Source organism: Grammomys surdaster, unplaced genomic scaffold (assembly GCF_004785775.1).
Source record: "Grammomys surdaster isolate TR1022 unplaced genomic scaffold, NIH_TR_1.0 1136, whole genome shotgun sequence".
Classification (NCBI taxonomy): domain Eukaryota; kingdom Metazoa; phylum Chordata; class Mammalia; order Rodentia; family Muridae; genus Grammomys; species Grammomys surdaster.
Window position 1 is genome coordinate 680,315 of NW_021605555.1, and position 5,470 is coordinate 685,784.

The following is a 5,470-nucleotide window of genomic DNA, read 5'->3' on the forward strand; positions in this document are numbered from 1 at the left end:
TCTCTCTCTCTCTCTCTCTCTCTCTCTCTCTCTCTCTCTCTCTCTCTGTGTGTGTGTGTGTGTGTGTGACAAGCTCCAGGCCAGGAATACCTGTCTTCCACAGCAAGTCATCTGCAGCTGGCCCCACCAGACCAATTTTAATAATGCTATTTATGAATGTGAGCATGCCAGTCTTCTAGCTCTGGATTTCTTGTTAATTAGAACATCTCCATCATGCCTGCTACATCACCAAGGAAGGTGTATCTGCCATCGTCCTTTGTCTAGAACCCCTGCAGAAGCACTCATTTGGGAAAACCCTTTCTACAGAAAGGAGTTTGTAGGAAGGGAAGCCTTGGACAGGGAAGAGGAAAAGAGTGTCAGTTTTGTTCACCAACAGTAGCTTCAGAGCCCTGGGTCCCTCACAAGATGCCATGGGTTGGGGAGAAAGGAAATACAGCTGAATAGCTCATACCATTGCCAAATATCCACTGAAGCTCTACTGTGGCAATGTTCCAAACCAAGGCCTTCCATTCTTGTGGGTGAAACTTCCTCAGACATGGTGGCAGGGACATATGGGCATGAGACTTCACCAGAGATGCCACCTTCATAGCCTCAAAGAGGAACAAGAATCACAAACATTCAAAGTGAGTCCTAAAGGGGTGACATGTAGATGCCCAATGGGTTCACAAGCAAAGCTTTCTGCTCAATAAATAATTTTAAAATGCTCATCCAGTGTTTCACACTTATGTTAATAAAACATATGGATCAAATTTTCCTTAACATTTCCATGCTTTGAAAACCAAGCAGAAAAAAAATGCCTGGAAGTACTAGTAAAACTGTTTTCAGACGGTTTGTATTTAATTATAAATATTTTCAGAACCTCCCCCCGCAAATCCACAGGTCCCACCCATCTCAACCAAAGTAATAAAAATTGCCAGCATACAAACCTAACAGCTAGTGTAGTACAGCCCCCATGTTCCCAAGACTCCACAGATCCCCACTCAAATTTCAGTTCAAACTATGGCTTCATTGCTTTCACTTTTCTCTCAGATTTCTTTAGCTTTTGATTCTAAAGCTAGAGCCTCTTATGCCATTTAAAAAATTTCATTTTATTTTATTTTTTAATTAATCATTTTATTCATCTACATTTCAAATGATATCCCCCTTCCTGGTTACCCCTCCACCAGCCCCCCATCCTATCCCATCTTACCCCTCTCCCCTTTGTCTCTATGAGGGTGCTCCTCCACCCATTCACCCACTCCTGCCTCATCCCTCTAGAATCCCCCTATGCTAGGGCATCAAGCCTCCCTCCCATTGAGAACTCTCACCTTTGAACAGACTATCCCAATGAGTTTCACCAGCCAGCATGTGTACTTCGAGAAGCCATTTCTTTCCAGAAAAATAAATTTGTATTTTGAATTCAAAGACCATCAGCTTACAGTGAATGAACCAGTGTCTTATTTCATGGTCACATTTTATACTTGACTGTAATGATGCTCTCCCCCATAGACACACTGTATTGCAGACACACATGGTATTCTAAGCCTGAAACTCTGTGTGTGAGTCACAATCAAGTCGTGAACACTGGGCCACCGCACATCTCTTCAGGGGCTCCCAGGTATTTTCTGACTAATTCTTTCCTGTGACTGCTCCTTTTCTCTGGTGCACTATTCTTGGTTCACAAATGTAATATCTTCATATTTCACTAGGGATACCAATGGTTCTTCTTCTACCACCAGTATCTGGACCTTTTGTCCTGTCTCCTTCTGTACTGGGTTTCGTTCTCCACTGTAAGATTTCTCTTGGGTGCTCATCCCACTGCAGCTATCTAGTCATAATTAAAACAAAGGTACCATCACTTACTGTGAGGTAGTGATCAGGTCATTTGTGGGGAGCATGCTGTCTGTTTAACTCCTCCTCCGTAGTCTGGGAGCATTAGTCCCACTGGACACAGCTATCCTGAGTGAGACAAGAAAATCACCACAGGCTTCAGCCCATACTCTTTGCATGCAAAGACTGGTAGCCAGAAATGATCTGGACCCAGCAAAGCTGAGACACCCCCCCACACACACACACAAAACAGGCTGATGCTAAACAAGGACACTACATCTGACACCAACCAGAGACCAGAAGGAGAGACCAGGCCTCTGGGGACATTTTCTTATAGCTATAAGTCTCTAATTCCTTCTACCTAGCTCCCAAGCCAATCAGTGACTGGTGTTGCTGACAGGTCTGGGGTTGCAAGTACAGCTCCAGCTAGTCTCCAGTTCTCCCCTGCTGCTTCATCTCACCTGCATCCCTCATCCTGGTGGGCATGTGCTGGGAGAGGAAGTGTCTTCAAGCTTGTCAATCCTTTAATCTGGGCACTGCAAGCTTTCTTTCAAGTACAACTTTTCATACAACTCTCAGTACATCTGGAAGCGACTCTGGCACACTGGAGAGATGGTTTTCCAACTGCATCTGAACAGAATGTTCTCAAATACCACTCTTTCAGCCATTCATCCTCTGAAGGCAAAGCCATGGATCGTTGGGACTGGACATCAGACAAGTTGGGTCCCAGTCCCAGAATCTGATCCTAATTAGTTCTGTAAGTTTGAGAATCTGTTGATCCTTGCAGTGCCTTGGATCTCCTTTGAATATGCAGACACCAGTGTATACAGTCTGAATGTCCCATGTTTCCCTAACCTAAAACCTCTACATTAAAGAGGATGTAGTCCCAATCCCCCATGCATCCTTGACCCCAAATCCCCATTTAAAGTGGTAGCAGACCACTGTTGAAAAGCAGGCTCAGGGTCTGAAACCTCCATATATGGAAAGAGAGGATAACAACTACAGTGAAGGGAGCCAGGGCTCTGTGCATAGTCTACCTCTTCTTCAAACCCAGGGTAATCTGAAACACAAAGAAAGAAATGACTTGTTGCTTTTTATTTGTTATTTTTAATTTTTGAAAAAACTTAGACAAGGAGAGGTGAGAGGACCACTCCAACTTCACCCCACTATTGACATACAATGCCAGGAAACTCAGACAAGCCTTCTCCAGCAGCACTCACTCTCTCTGGCAGAGCAGAGCAAAACAGAACCCTGGAGCTTTCAAATGGGAGTCAAACACATCTACAGAATTCAACTATGATTGTCAACCTCTGACTGTCTTGGAACATTTTCAGGTAGAACCACTAGCTGGTCCACTGACACTGGCAACAGAGGTGTGTATTACAGTAAAGTTCCACCACTAGTTCCTCCTCCCCAGAAAGCATGAAGCCTGCACAGATGACCAGCCCACACTGATCTGAAGGCCAGCCTGGCTGTACTGTCATTCTTGGGTCTGTGCAGTGGACTGCAATTGATATATAACCCCAAGGTCACCTGTTAGCTGTGCACCTCAGAGGGTTTCTCTGGACAATGTCTTTTGGGGAGCCATCCATGCCTCTTTAGCTCAGCCTGAGTGTCTGTTTCTATTGCAGTGACAAAACACCATGACCAAAAACCAAGTTGGGGAGGAAAGGGTTTAGTTAGAATATCTAACTATTCATCATGAAGGAAATCAGTACAGGAACTCAAAGAGGGCAGGAACCTGAAGGCAGGAACTGATGCAGAGGCCATGGAAGAATGCTGTCCCCCATGGCTTGCTCAGCCTGCTTTCTTACAGAACCCAGGACCACCAACCCAGGGATGGCACCACCCACGATAGGCTGGCCTCTCCCCTATCAATCACTAATTAAGAGAATGTCTTACAGCTGGATCTTAGGGAGGCATTTTCTCAATTGAGGTTCCCTCCTTTCCAATAACTCCAGGTTGTATCAAACTGACACAAGACTAGCCAACATACCAAGTGAGGAGGCAAGCTTAGGTATCAGCTCAGACATAAGAGCCAGGAGCCATCTAGAAGTGGACATCATAGTGAAGGAGAGGCAACAGTGGTAACTGGGGACTTGGGAGTGATTCGACTCTTGTCATCTTTTCTCACTATAATTTTCTTTCTTCTAGGATGTCAGATGACAACTAGGAAAAATGATTGTCTAAAAAGAGGAGAGTCTTGCATGCAAATTGTCACCCAAACTGCTTAAACTATCTGCTCCAGAATATGTTATCTTCTGTTAAAGGTGTGTTTTCCATTCTTGCTTTAGGCTCAGCCTATATTGAGTAATTCCATGTGGAGCTCCAGAGGGAAGGGTGTTGTGTCAGTGATAAAGAGCCAGGAGCTGTTCATTGCTAGCCTCGGTGTCTAAAATCATGTCAATTACCAGATTAAATCTTTAAAGTGTATTAACTTAACACACCACAAATTTTCACCAACCAAAAAGATACAAACCTTATCAGCCTCTAAGGCCTAGAGCAGATATTTCCCCTGTTTTCCCTAGCCTGTCTACACCAATTGTTCATACCAGTGCATTTGAAAATTGCCTTTAGACTTTCTTTCATTATGAGGCTGTAAAAGTTTATTGGAAGAAGGGGCAACCTGAAGTCATGTTGCCATCCATAGTTACAGATATTTGACTTAGGATAAACTCTTGCCTTCTTTTGAAGTGAGAGCTGTGTTCTTCAAGGACAGTTCTGTCCTCCATCTGGGCCTCCAGCCAGCTTTGCAGGCCAGTGCTGTAGCTGTGTCTGTATCCCAAGCGCACAGTGAGTTTCACTGGCATCTGTGATCCCAAACAGAGCAAAGTGGAAGAACTAGTGGTTTCCTACCTGAAGGACAGAGGATCCAGGAGCTTTTTACAAAGCCTCAGAATCTAAGATGGCACCTTGGATAGCAGATTTCAGGCCACAGCTGGAGTCCTGAGGCTAATAAGCAGAGTGTGGCCAATATAGGAATGGGGTGGGGGTTGGGGCCACATGAAAGCACAGGACAGACAGAGAGAGAGATGCCAGGACCTTGTAAGAGTTAAATGAAAAAGAAAGGCCTACTGTGGAAAAGTAGTAAAATCCCATTGGTGAAATGACCAAGATCTGTGAGGGTGTTGGGAGGTTGTTGGTGCAGCTTCCTACTCTATATTGTTGGCAACCCCATCTCCATGTTCCCACTGGCCAATAAACTCCTTGGAAGTAGGACCTAGATATTTTCATTAGTGCTCATGTATTTCCTAGCATACAGCCTGGTGAGTGGCTGGCTAGACATTTGAACTCATAATTTCTTACCCACTGTGCTTTGCTCAGGTCAGATCCAGCTTCATGCTATCAGACAGTGATTGTGATCCCCTGGAGCTATTCGTTCTGCTTAATTGTAGCATCATGTTGACTTGGCAAAGGAAAAGGAGACTTAGAAACCAGTCATTTGACTGTAGTTGAGGACTCAGGAATAAATTCTGCCTGTTCCAGGGTCTACAGACCACAGAAGTTTCACAGAACTGAATAGTTGCCTTCCTCTGACACGGTCCGGGGAGTCTGAGACCACCATACCACCAGTGTGCCACCTAGAAAGACTCAGGCTCCCTCTGGGCTGTGAAGAGCCCACTGTCCAACTGACTGTACAGAAAGGCTTTTTAAAAATTTC